Raw genomic sequence first — 14,564 nt, forward strand, 5'->3', positions numbered from 1 at the left:
CCACATTTGCCTGCAAGATTCGTTCTATAAATAACTGAGAAAATAATAACTGACAAAATGATGGCTAGTGATAACCATATATTACCATTCACATTACCATATGATAATTTATCATAGAGATAATTTTAATTTAAGAAAAGTCCACCAAGTGATTTATCAAAAATCTGTCATAAGCATCCAAATTGGAAAGGAAGAAGTAAAATTTTCCCTATTTGCAGATGACAAGATCCTATATTCAGAAAATACTGAAATACATACAACAAAGCTCGTAGAAATAAAAAATGAATTCAGCAAAGTGGCGGAGTATTAGAGCAAAACACAAAAATCATTAGTGTTTCCATACACCAGTAATGAACAATCAGAAGAAATCAAGGGGAAAAATGCCATTTACAGTAAAAACTGAAAGAAACAGTTATCTGGGAATATATCTAACCAGAGATGTAAAGGACTTGTACACAGAAAACTATAAAACATTGCTTAAAGAAATCAAAGAACTAAATAAATGGATGAACATTCCATGTTCATGGATTGGAAGATTAATACTGCTAAGATATCAGTTCTACCCAAAGCAATGTATAGATTCAACAAAATCCCAATCAAAATTCCTATTATCTTTGCAGTAATGGAAAAACCAACCATCAAATTTATGTGGAAGTGTAAGGGGCCCCAAATAGCCAAAACCATCTTGAAGAGTGAAGTTAGACGACTCATATTTAAATTAACAGCTTTTATGCCTCAAAGTGCTTTATTATGAAAGTAAGGCAACAACCTATGCAATGGGCAAATATATTAGGAAACCATATATCTGATAAAGGTTTAATATCCTGAATATTTTTAAAAATCCTTCAACTAGATAGCCAAAAGAAAATAGCACAATTAAAACATGGGCAGAAGACTTGAATAAACATTTCTCCAAAGAACACATGTGAATAGCCAAAAAGCACGTGAAAAGAAACTCAGCCTCATTAGCTATCAGGGAAATGCAAATCAAAACCGCAATGATATACCATTTCTCACCCACTAGCATGGCTCTTATTTTTTTTAAATGGAAAATTATAGGTGTTGAAGAGGATTGGAGAAATAGGAACACTCACTTATTGCTGGTGGGAATGTAAAATGGTGCAGATGCAGTGGAAGACAGTGTGACAGGGCCTGAGAAAGTTAAGTATATAATTACCATATGACCCAGCAATCCCCCTTCTATGTATATAACCAAAAACATTGAAAGCAGGAACTTGAACAGATATTTGCACATTAATGTCCATAATGGAATTATTCACAAATGCCACAAGATAGTAGCAACCAAGTATCCATCAACCTGTGAATGGTAAATGAAATGTGGTATATATACACAATGGAGGAATATTTTCAGCCATAAAAAGGAATGAAGTTCTGATACATACAACAACATGGATGAACCTTGAAGACATCATTTTAAGTGAAATAAGCCAGGCACAAAAGGACAAATATTGTATGATCTCAATGATATGAAATAATTAGAATGAGCAAACTACTAAGGTCAAAATCTAAAATATGGATTACCAGGGGATGAGGTGTGTATCTTATAGGAAGTTAAGGCTTAAAATATACAGGGTTCCTATTTAGGTTGATGTAAAAGTTTTGGTAATGGATGGTGGTGATGGTAGCACAACATTGTGAACTTAATTAACAGCATTAAATTATATATTTGAATGTGGTTAAAAGGGGAAATTTTAGATCATACATATGTTTACTAGAATAAAAAATCCAAGAAACTGTACAACACAAAAAGTGAACCCTATATTAAACTATGGTCTATAGTTAATAATACAATTATTTCATCAATTGTAACAAGTGTACAATATTAATAATAGGGTAGTATATGGGAACTCTGTAATTTATGCATGATGGTTCTGTGAACCCACAACTTCAGGAATTAAAAAATAATGGGAGCCCCATGCGCAAGGAGTGCACCAATAAGGAGAGCCGCCCAGTGCGAAGGAGGGAACAGCCTGCCCAGGAATGGTGCCGCCCACACTTCCCGAGCCGCTGACGACAACAGAAGCGGACAAAGAAACAAGACGCAGCAAAAAGACACAGAAAACAGACAACCGGGGGAGGGGAGGGGAATTAAATAAATAAAAATAAATCTTAAAAAAAAATGGTAAAAAAAATTTATTATGACTCTGCCTACTTCCATACTTCACTTCTGACAGAACTTTGAAACATTAAAATCCTTATGGATTCTCATTTGCATAATTCGAGGCCTAAATTTTTGCTAGCAGTTAGGGTAAAAGTCCTCATCAAATTGACCACTAAATGCTCCCACTTGAATTAATGAGAAGCATATTGTTAAGTATCTCCAAATTCCAAAACCTGCTGGGTGTAAGAAAACTGCTGAAATGTCACAGTACATTCCAAGGTAACTGACTAATTACCAACTGTTTAAAGCCCCTGAACCTCACAAATTAGCAGTCAAGGTCCTGAGGCCAAGAAGATCAAGAGGCCAATTTGGAAAGTCAAGATACAAAACAATGAAGATGCAACTCTGATAAGGAAATCCAGGGAAAGAGGTCTGGTTTAAATGAAAAGAGGTAGACACTCATCCAATACCCAAAATATCAGGTCATTAAAGAGGCCAACAGAGGCATGAGCTTAGAGAGGGCAAACACCATTTTTTTACCATGGCCCTAGTCTCCCCCCTCTTCTCTGAATGTGCCTTGTGTCTTACTACATCCATAATCTTGCTTTCCCTTCTCCATACTCAACAACAACTTTCCCTTGTTCTCTATCCAACCAAATCCATTCATCTTTGAATATCTTATCTTCTCCATGTAGCATTCACCTTTTCTTTAAGTATTCATTGAGAGTACCATATATTTTGTCACTGAAGAATTTGTTGTAATATGGTGTCATGTATGTGTGTGTGAATGTACATATATGTAAGTAATTTTATGGTAGGAATCATAAAACTACCAATTTTTAGCTCCTTATTGCCTAGAGTATTGGATATTTCATAATATGCATTCTCAGATATTTCAGCAGATATATTTCTAATATTAAATCAGTTGAATTTATCATTTAAGTCTGGCCAAATGAATAAATGTAACTTCATAGATATTAAAATCAATATAAAAAATATTCACACAATCACTATATTACCAGTAAAAAAAAGTGAGAATATAAAGAAGAGGTATTGAAAGAATCATTGAAAAGTAATAAGATATTGTGACTAGAAAAGCCAAAGTTATCAAATAAAATATTTTTAGTTAATAATTGAATTAATAAAATAAATAGGCTATGGTGTGGACCATTGACCATGAGGTGCAGCGGTGCTCAGAGATGTATTCAAGAAGTGCAATGAATGTCTCATGATGATGGAGGAGGTTGTGTTATGGGGGGAGGTGGGGGGTGAGGGGGGTGGGGAGTATATGGGGACCTCATATTTTTTTAATGTAACATTAAAAAAATAAAGACAATAAAATAAAATAAAATAAATAGATGAATATTTCTTTAAATCTGTAGTTTTCCTATTTGCCATTGTCTTGAGAGCTATGACAAGAAGATCCCATTCACAATAGAAAAAATACATAAAATATTTAGGAATAATCTGCATGAGAATTTATTTTGCTTACATGAAAAAACTAGAACACCTTTCAAAGAGATATAAAACTTGGAAAAATGGAAAAATATTGTAAAATGTCAATGTTTTCAATTAATTTTTTGCAACATGTTTCCTTTTCTTTATTGTTTACTTTTAAGTAAACTTTTTATTTTGGAGTACTCTTAGATTTATAGAAAAGTTACAAGGATAGTGAAGAGTTCCCCCTAATGTTAGTACCTTATAGAACCATGGTACATGTACATTACTATCAACTAAACTCCAGATTTTATTTGAATTTCACCAGTTTTTCCACTAATGTTAATTTTCTGCTCAGGTTCAAATCCAGGATGGCACACTCCTTTTAGTTTTCTTGTCTTAGTCTTCTCAGGTCTGTGATACTTTCTTAGCCTTTCTTTAATTTTCATGGTCTTGATAGTTGGGTTTTTTTAATTAGAGAAGTTGAGAGTTTACAAAACATTCATGCATACTATACAGGATTTCAATTAATTTATGCTTAATAAAATTAAGTAAGAAGATAGTGTAGATTAGCTTAGAATTTTTAAAAAAAGCAAAACAAAAACACCAGCTCTGAATTTCATCTAGATGTAAGATATTACAGGAAAAAATATGGAAGAAAATAGTCAACAAAGTAATAATAAAAGGGAAATTTTCCTACCAGATAATAAATCCTTTTATAGCTAGAAAAATTAGCAATGTGTTACTGGAGGCAGAATAGATAAAAATTTTTGTAAGGAGCTGATCTCTATTAAAGAAGCATCTGAAAACAATAGGGATATAATTTATTTAATCAATGGCAATGAGATAACATGTTAGGATAAAAATCTCTTTTACACCTATGATTCACACTATCAGACAAAATAAATCCTATGTGTATTAGAATGTTTCTTTTAAAAGTAACCACAGGGGGAATGGATGTGACTAAGCTGTTGGGTCCCCAAATACCACATGGGAAATCCTGGGTTCGATTCCCAGAGATTCTAAAGGAGATGAGCAAGATAGAGAGCTAATGTGACAGGCTGACACAAGATGACATAACAAGGAGACACAATGGATACACAACAAGGCAACACAATAAGGAGACTCAATGAAGAGGGAGTGGATGTGGTTCAAGTGACTGAGTGCCTCTCTACCATGTGGGAGGCCCTGGGTTTGGTTCCCAGTGCCTCCTAAAAAAGAAGATGAGACAGAGTGTGCACAACAGACACAGAAAAAAGAAAATGAGCACAAACAACAATCAGGAGGTAGAAATAAATAAATAAATAAATAAATAAATAAATAAATAAATAAATAAATAAATAAATATTTTTTAAAGTAACCACAAAAGAGTTAGAGAAGAAATTCTTTTTTAGTTTAAATATATTGAGGAAAAATTTAACTACAATGAAAATTTTTATATGTAAAATTTAAAACGTCACAAACAGAAAAAAATCAAATGGCTTGGTGAAAAACTGTAGCAAATAGGATAACATAAGAAAATTATCAATATACCAATAAATAAATGAATAAAGGATATGAAAGAACAATGCAAATAGGAGCTCAATTAGGAAACTAATACATGAAAGTAACTTTGGTTAGTTAAATAATGGCCAAATATAAGGTTCCATTTTTGCCTATTACATTTTAAAATTTTCAAAAACATATTGGTATGCATAAATTGTTGTGGTCTAAGTAAATGTATGTTATTCTTTATAATCTGAAAGTGTCTAAATTTAAGTTTTGAGAGTACAGACAATAGAAAATAATCCCAAACAGGAGAAAGCCAAATGTACAAAGAGGTTTACCATAACATTAGTTAAGCTACTGAAGTGGAAATACCGTAAATGTCTAGTAGCAGTGTAACTTTTAATTAAATTGTATTATATGCACTGGAACTAATGTTGTTAGTGAAACTCTTAAAATTATAATTATGAAGTTTGCATAATAAAATAAAAATATTTATGATTAAATATAAAGTGACAAAAATTCATACTTTTTATGCAGAATAACTCTAATTATATAAAGAAATATGTGCATATGTGAAATTGGTTACCATGTGCATTATTTTAGTTTTCCCCATTTGTATTATGAAACAATGTAACAATGCATTTACATTTTTTGCTTTAACGATAACAAAAATCTAACAGACATTACTATATTGCCCTCTCAATAGGTTGCAATTTATCAGTATTCATCAATTAACCCCTATTTTAGCACCTTCACCATCTCTGGATATTGTATTTCTTTTTAAACTTTATTGGCTTAGTTTTAAAATCTTTTCCATTGTTATTTTTTAGTTCTGTTTTCTTACCAATTAGTGAGGTTTAGCATCTGTTCATTTTAACTGACCATTTACTTTTCCTCTGTGACTAGACTGTTTATCTCTTGCTAATTTTTATTGGTAATTTTTTTAGCTATGTAAATGATTTCTTTGCATTATAGATAAAATTAAGATACATTAGGTTTTATGAAGACTTTTTCAAGCGTATAGACTCTTTCAGAATCCTGTTATCATATGTCGATACCTTGTTCATTGGCTCACATATAAGAATGCATGTCTCTATCCTGTTTTACAAAACATTTCTACATATATTGTTAATTTACTCTTTACAGGTTAGAATTCATGGATTTGGTATTAGGTTGTTGATTATTGAAAATGTTAAATTGACCCTATTAGATATGGGATGTTCTTATACACTTGTGAGAAGATCTTTAGACTTGTAATCCACTGTCATGGATTTAAATCTGAAACGTCTGCTTATGAGATACATGATCACCCCCAAATCTATTTTCAAGTGCATTAATTTAAAAATTTATCTTTCAAGGTTGTGTGAAGAATAAATCATACAGAGCTATTTTAACTGTAAAGTCTAAAAATGTTAGGAAAGATACTTATGAAATGACTGCAGTTCAACACAGCAGGCAGCTTTACAGGGAAGCTCTATATGATGGTTTAGTGATTTTGATGTTTATTCATGATTCATCTGAAACATTTCAAATGAAATATTCTATAAAGAAAGACTACCTTGAAAATAACATAGTTCCTGGGAAACTTGATTAGATAACCAGCTATTAAGGAAACCTGATATTGATGTGTTTTGGTTTTATTCTATAAACTTGTCACCAAAGAATATTTAATATCTACCCATGGAAAATCTTTTAAATCAGTCAAAAACTGTCAGAACTAAGAATTGAATCTGCCTAACATAGTGCTGAATAAATTGTAGATTATCTAATAAGCCATCATTATTTGATTAATACAAGAAAAATATACTACTGACTGGTCATTTTCCAGAAAGTCTTTTAATTTTGCTTCATTAATTTCAAATCAGATGTAGAATTTATTTTGTATAATTCGATTTTTTAATAATGTTTTTTATTTCTCAGACTAGCACAATTACTTTGTTGACTTGTGCATTATTTGCATATGACACTGCTGGGTTTCATAAATAAAGTCTGAGTAAAATTACTCTCACTGAAATTGCATTCATTTGAGAATGTAAATTTCTAACTACTTATGGATGCTTTCATTCTTCTTTTAAATCAACTTAGCAAGTTAATGCCTCAGTTTTCCAGATTAGTCTATAATTTAAACTTGGATTTAGTCCAGGTTAAATTCTCACAAAAGAAATGAAAACTTCATTTTAACAACATAAGATTCCAGTAAAATTCCTTGAATTTTTAAAGTGAAAAATATGTTTACATATCTAATAAAGAGGCTGTAGGAAGCTGAGGTATGTGTGGTTTTATGGATTAAAATATTTCACTACTTTAAGGTTTCTGATAAATTACAGAATATACAAATAATCTACTCTGGATCTACACTTAAAGTTTGGAACTATAGTGAGACCATATGGTAATAAGAGACTTTTTTTACTAAGACAAATCTCATCTTTAAAGTGGCATTCATTCAACAAACATGCTTATGATATTCTCTAACTGAATTGAGTGCTCAATTGGAGGTAAGGCTTAAAAGAAAAAGAAGAACCTGTTTTCAAGAGTTCAGAGACACAAACAGATAGAATGATTAAGTATGATAACTTTTATAATGACTATAACAGATATCACACAAGTAAAATAACAATTCATAGATATTCGTTGCCTTTCTTTCTCTCTACCATTGAGGATCATTTGTAAGCAAAGTCTGATAATATGGTCACAGTTTTTCCAAGAAGAATCATGGATGGAGTCGGTGAGCCCAAAGAAACACTGACTAGCTTTGAGGTGAGGATACAAATATTTGGAAAAGGTATTCAAGGATTGTGAGAAGGTTGGAGGATTGGAGAAATTGACAGGAGAAAGGAATTTAAAAAGATTAACCAAATTGCAGTGTAATATAGAAATATGGAGAAAAGGGGGAAGAAGAAAGAACTATAATCAAGGGTGGAACTTCAATTGGTAAAGAAAGAGGAAATCTAAGTCAGATTATTAAGAAATATTGTTGTGAGATATGTGGTGTAATCCTTCTTCTGGGTTCTCAGAAACCCTTCATTAAAGACAGTTGTTATTCTTTAGAGTTTCCTAGGGCTGCAGTAACAAATTACCACAAACTGGTTGGCTTAAAACAATAAATTTATTCTCTCAGTTCTGGAGATCAGAAATCTGAAATCAAGGTGTCAGCAGTATCATGCTCCCTCTAAAGGGACAAGGAAGACTCACCTCTTGCCTCTTCCAGTTTCTGGTGGTCCCAGGCATTCCTTGACTTGTGGCAGCATAACTCCAATCTCTGCCTCTGTCTTCACATGGCTACTTTCCCCTGTTTGTCTCTGAATCTGATGCCTATTTCCTCTTCTTATTAAGAACTTGTCATGGAACTATAGTCCACCCTAATCTAGTATGGCCTAATTTTAACTTAATTACATCAACAAAGACCATTTTTCTAAATAAGGTTGCATTCTGAGTTTCTAGGTGGACATGAGTTTTAAAGAACACTATTAAACCAGTACACTCTAATAATGCATTTTTTAGATGAATTTATGCTTTTTCCAGATGCATCCACATTTGAGATTGACCTTAAAGATAGCTGTCCAAAAAAAAGAGGAAGAATATATGTAAAAGTAAGCTAGGGAGTATCCAGTTTAAAGATAGGTGGAGAAATATGATCTTATGAGCACAATGATGGCATGAATTGGAAGTGAATAGCATTTCAGGAACATTTATTCTAATAAAACCTCTACATCTAACTATTATAGGAAATATATGGGAGGGTAGAAGTTGTAAGGCATGTGAAAATGTCATCACCAAAAACTATGATATAGATTGTCATACAACAAATGACCAGATTTCTCCAAGGTATCAGTGTCCTGGAAACAAGGGGAGAAAGGGAAACTCTTAAGGAATTAAAATGACTTATGATACATAACAGCCAAATACAATACATAGATCTTGTTGAAGCTAAATTGAAACAAATCAACTGGGGAAAGTTTTAAAAAGCTTTCTTTGATAATTGGAAATTTCAACACAGCAAGATAGTATTAATAATTAATGTTAATTCTCCTGGTTATAAACATGGATATGATTAGATATTTTTAAAAGTCCTTATGAGAGATGCTTACTGAAATACTTAAGGATTAAATAACAAGATGACTGAAATTTACTTTACAGTACCCCAGTTAAAAATATAGGAGGGGAACTGTGTAGCTTTGTGATTGAGTGCTGGCTTCCTTCAGACAAGGTCCTGGGTTCAATAACTGGCCCTGGTTCCGCAAAAAAATAAAATAAAAAATAGGAGACAGAAGATAGATGAAAAATTAAATGGTTACCCAATTTTTATATTTTATATAATTGGATGAGGAGTACATGGGTGCTTATTATATACTATTCTTTCCTTGTGTGATATACATATGTGTGTAAATATATATGTAATTTTCAAAACAAAAATTGAATGAAAAGTAAATTAAAATGTAAACAATGGAGTACAGATAAATGTAACCATGTCCCTTTTGCCTCTGAGACCACAGTTCTAGAATTTCTTTTTCTCTAGTTCCAATCCTCCAATAATATTCTCTATCTTTTCATTCACCATGAGCATATATTTCTTTACAATCTTGAACATCAAAAGAACAGTTGCTTTAAATTCCTTGTTTGCTAATTCCAACAAGCTATATTATTTCAGGGCTGTTCTCCATTTATTTGTCTTTTCTCTTGAGAATATGTCATATTTACTGGTTTTGTATGTCAGGAAATTTTGGATTGTAATCTAGGATTTGTTGATTTTATGCTGTAAAGTTTCTAGATTGTGTTATATTCCTTTGCTGAGTGATGTGTGTTTAGTATTAGCAGGCAATTAATTAGGTTGGACTCAAGGATAAACTTTGTCCCTTGAGCTGATCAACTCTCATTGCAATCTTTTATCCCTAGCTGGATTTTGTCCTGTGGCTGGTTCAGACAGATTTGGGCAAAATGACAGAAAAAAATGGATTTAACAAAAAGGAATATATATATATATAATGTCAATTGTGATTATGGTATTGAAATGGTTGAATAATTCCACACATAAGTGGATTAAATTAGGAAAGAAATATCCTTTATATAAGATTCCCTTTTTAATATGGAGAATAAATAATACAAAATTTGAGAGGGGATCATTTAATTATTTTTATCACCTTGCCAGGCTGGATTTTACTGACATATACTCTCTAAGCACAGATAATTAGTTTATCCATTTTCTTTGGAAATTATTATCAGAGCTATATTGGTGGAAGTGAGATAGTCAAAGGGACAATGTAATTTATAAGGCTGGTCTTCTCTTTTGGAAAACCAACATGTTTAATGTTTATAGTTATCATACCATTTTGTCGTTTAAGTGAAAAAACTCTGTATAACACTATTTATTCAATAAAATGTTCACTTCATTTGATTCTTTAAATATTATTATTATTTATTAGCCATAATTGTATTAAAGAAATATACCTCTCTGCCTTCTAGAATCCCACCCCCTTATTTTCTAGTGGCTATTGTTGTCTCAAACTCTGTCCTTTGATTTTTCAGTCCTGAAAGTTTGCAGGTTTCTAAAAAAACGGCACCTCTTAGAGAATCAACTTCAGACGTACTTAGGCTAAAAGGCACTATAAAGGTAAAATCATCATATGCCATTTCTCTATTCCAAGTGTCAACTTGTCTTTAAATCTGCCTGCTTTTATTTACTCTCAGTGATTCACATCACTTTTTAAAATATTACCTGGAATTTATTGTTGTTATCCAAGTGTAAGGGGATTTGGTTGGAGTTTACTCAGTCATACTGCAAAAGAAATTATTTAAGGCTGGAAAAAGTCAGCTAGTAGAGTTGTAAGAATATTAAAGGTCTAAAGATAAACACTAAAAGAAATAAGAAAATGTAATAAGTGAAAAGATGTTTGTATTGGTAAAGAATGGATGTGGGAAGAAAGGGAAGTATACTAAAGGATGTAAGGGAGTCAGTGGAAAGCAGGAAAGCTCCTCGCATGACAGCTAGAGTTCATCAGAAGATTTGCAGAAGCCCCCAAAATTATGTAATATGTTTCCCTAAAGTAGAAACAAAGTGAAATGCATGACCAAATGTAAATCAGTAATTTTTTGTAAACAAACCAAAAATAATTGCTTAATTGCCTAAGTTTATTTTTTAAGCAAAAAAAGAAAAGGAAAAAAAAAATATGTCCCTGACATTTTGGACCTATCTCCTAATAGTGTGTCTAAAAAGAAATTGACATTTTTTAGACAGAAATTTTGCCCATATTTAAAATAAAACCAAATGTTACTGAGTTACTTCAAATCTGACTTTCTCAAGATAGTTTTGAATTTACCATAGCAACAGTGGGCTACAAACATCCTCCCACAAAACAAATAAACATTCCACAAAAGGCTAGGGGGAAAAAAGTGACATTAATATTGCCCTTATAAACTTTCCTCATATAACCAAATTGAATAATAACCAAATCAAATAATAATAAATGAATGATTTACCTCTAAAAGGAAGTATGGCTTTAAAAAATGGGTTGTGAATATATGGAATACATAATATGGGGTCATGATGGAATTTGAACTACCACAACTGCAGGCTTGGTACAACGTAACGTTGATGTTAACTCTTCTCGCTGCATCTTCTCCAACTATATGAATCAGTTTTAAGTCCCATCCTCTAAAAATGATAGTAGCGATTTCTTTGCTACTATTATTGAACACTAATGATGTATTAGTAATCATATGACACATATTGCATTCATTTTAATTCTTGCCATGAATTTACAAGATAAATATAGTTGCCTCGTTTAACTAATGAAATTATCAGGAAAACAAAAAGCACATAATTATGTAACCTAGATCATAAAGCCAGGAGGCAGCAGAGCTGGAATTAAGTATTGGATCAGTCTGGCATTAAAGTCTTCTATGACCTTCACACAATTGTGTGCTGCCCTCCAACATGATACTATCCTAATATTGCCTCCTCTAATATGAATTCGAGATTTGTGTTCTGGGTTCTTTGTTGCCATGTGAAGTAGCACATTACCTTCAACCATTCCTCCTACTACTTTGCTAATTCTGTGCACATCCAGAAAATTAAAATTATATATGATTCATCTTTCTAATAAGTGTGTTACTGCAGCAAGGCAGATAAAAGTGACTTATGGTTTGGGTAATAAAAGAAAATGGCCATTTAAATAACTACACGGCAGAGAAATATATGTTCTCCAAAATGTAGTGTTCTGAAAAGCAATGAGTCACTTCCTAAATTATCTGTTTAGAATTTATCTGTTAGAAGTTTGAGTAACAAGGTCTCTTACTGTTTGGTATCTTTGGAGTCAAAGCTGACTCTCAATAATATTGTGACTAAAATGAAGTTGGTCCTAGTGTACGTCTGTCTGTCTTCAGCAGCACCAGCTGTTTTTTTATATTTAGTAATCTGTTACCCTGCCTGCAGAGCTTCTACTGCAATCTCATGGGAAACTATTTCCAATCCTAGGTACTCATGCTTTAGACCAGAGAGTCTTTCATTTCAAAAAAATAAAATGTTTATTTTTGAGGTAAATAATTGATATGCAAAAAACTCACTGATTTTAAGTGCATAGTTTAATGAGTTTTAACAAATATTTATACCTGCGGAACTACCACCCAAATCAAGAAACTGATCATTGCAATCATTCCTGAACATTCCCTCATTCCACTTCGCAGTCAATATCCACTACTACCTCAAGTTCATGGCAACCACTTAACCTGTTTTATCACAAGACATAAGTTTGCATTTTCTTGAATTTTATGTAAATGGAACCAAACTACATGCTCATTGTGCCAGGCTTCTTTTAAACTGCCTAGGTTTTTGAGGGTCATCTATATTATTGTGTACATCAGTAGTTCATTCCTTTTATTGCTGAGTAGTATTCCATTGTATGGATCTATGGCAATTTGTTTATCCATTAATGAACAGGTGGGTAATTTCCAGTGTTTGTTTAGAATAAAGCTGCTATAAATATTCGTATGTAAGTCTTTGTGAGAACATGTTTTCATTTTTCTTGGATACGTAAGTGTGGCATTTCTTGGCTAGAGAGTAAAGTGTATGTTTTAACTTTCAAAGAAACAACCAAACTTTTTTTTTTTACACTTATATATATTCTCTTTTGGAAATATCTGTTCAAACATTTTATCCATTTTCATTCGGTGAGTACTGATGTTATTCAGTTATAAGTGTTCTTTACATAGACTACATAGAAGTTTTTTATTCAGTGACATGTTGCTTAAATATTTTTCCCCATTTTATGGCTTTAATTTTCAAAAAGCAAAAGTCATTAACTCTGAAAAAGCCCAACTTATCTATTCTTTTTCTTTTATGGTTTGACTTTTGAGTTTATCTAAGAGGTTTTCTTTTGCCTACAGCAATATTGCAAAGATTTCTTCTGTTGTATTTTAGAAGTTTAACAGTTTTATCTTTTTCATTTGAAGCTATGATCCATTTTGAGTTATTTTGTGTATGGTGTGAGGAAAGAATCAGGATTCATTTTTCATTTCATGTCATTCCACATTTTTCAGCACCATTTGCTGAATAGTCTTTCTTTCTCCGTTGAATTGTTGCATCTGCCCTGAAGAAGAATGTGTGTTCTCCTGGTGCTGTCTGGAGGGTGCTACAGATACCTATTAGGTCCAGTTGGTTTATGTTTTTCATTGCTAATTTCCTTGCTAATCTTCCATCTACTTGTTCTACCCATTATGAAAATGGGTTATTAATTCTCCAAAAATATTGTGGAGCTCTCTATTTTTCCCTTCAATTCTGTCAGCTTTTGTTTCATATATGTTGGGATGCTGTTGTTAGGTGCATATTTATTTATAATTGTTACGTCTTCTTCATGGATTGACCCTTCTGTCATTATATACCATCCTTCTTTGTCTCTTTCGACAATTTCTGTCTTAAAGTATATTTTGTCTGATATTAGTATAGTTACCCTAGCTCTCTTTTGGTCACTGTTTTAATGAAATTGCTTTTTCCATCCATTCACTTTAAATCTATTGGTGCATTTGGATCTAAAGTGAATCTCTTATAGACAGAACACAGTTGTATCATGTTTTTTGTCCATTCTACCAATCTCTGCCTCTTGATTGGAAAATTTAATATGTTTATACTTAAATTAATCACTGGTAAGGAATTACTTCTGCAATTTTGCTATTTGTTTTCTATATGTCATGTCTTTTTTGTTCCACATACCTCCATTAGTGCCTCATTGATTTTCTCTATTGTTTATATGTCTGCTATTCAATTGACTACTGTTTTCTTACTTTCTAAATTTCTTTTAATTCAATTTTCTTTAACCCAAAATTGAAAACTTTACAGAAATGTTTATTATCTTAAAATGGTTAAGGTTCCTTTTACTTTTCCTCCCTTAAACATCCAAGGCCTGGTGAGTCTTTTGTAGACTCATTTATCTTAATCCCAAGAGACACATGATGATCTCGCAAATCAACTTTTCCCAAACAGAAATCCCTTTATCAATAGGGCCAGTGTACTTTAAATTAATTTTTG

This window comes from Dasypus novemcinctus, chromosome 8 (assembly GCF_030445035.2).
Source record: "Dasypus novemcinctus isolate mDasNov1 chromosome 8, mDasNov1.1.hap2, whole genome shotgun sequence".
Classification (NCBI taxonomy): domain Eukaryota; kingdom Metazoa; phylum Chordata; class Mammalia; order Cingulata; family Dasypodidae; genus Dasypus; species Dasypus novemcinctus.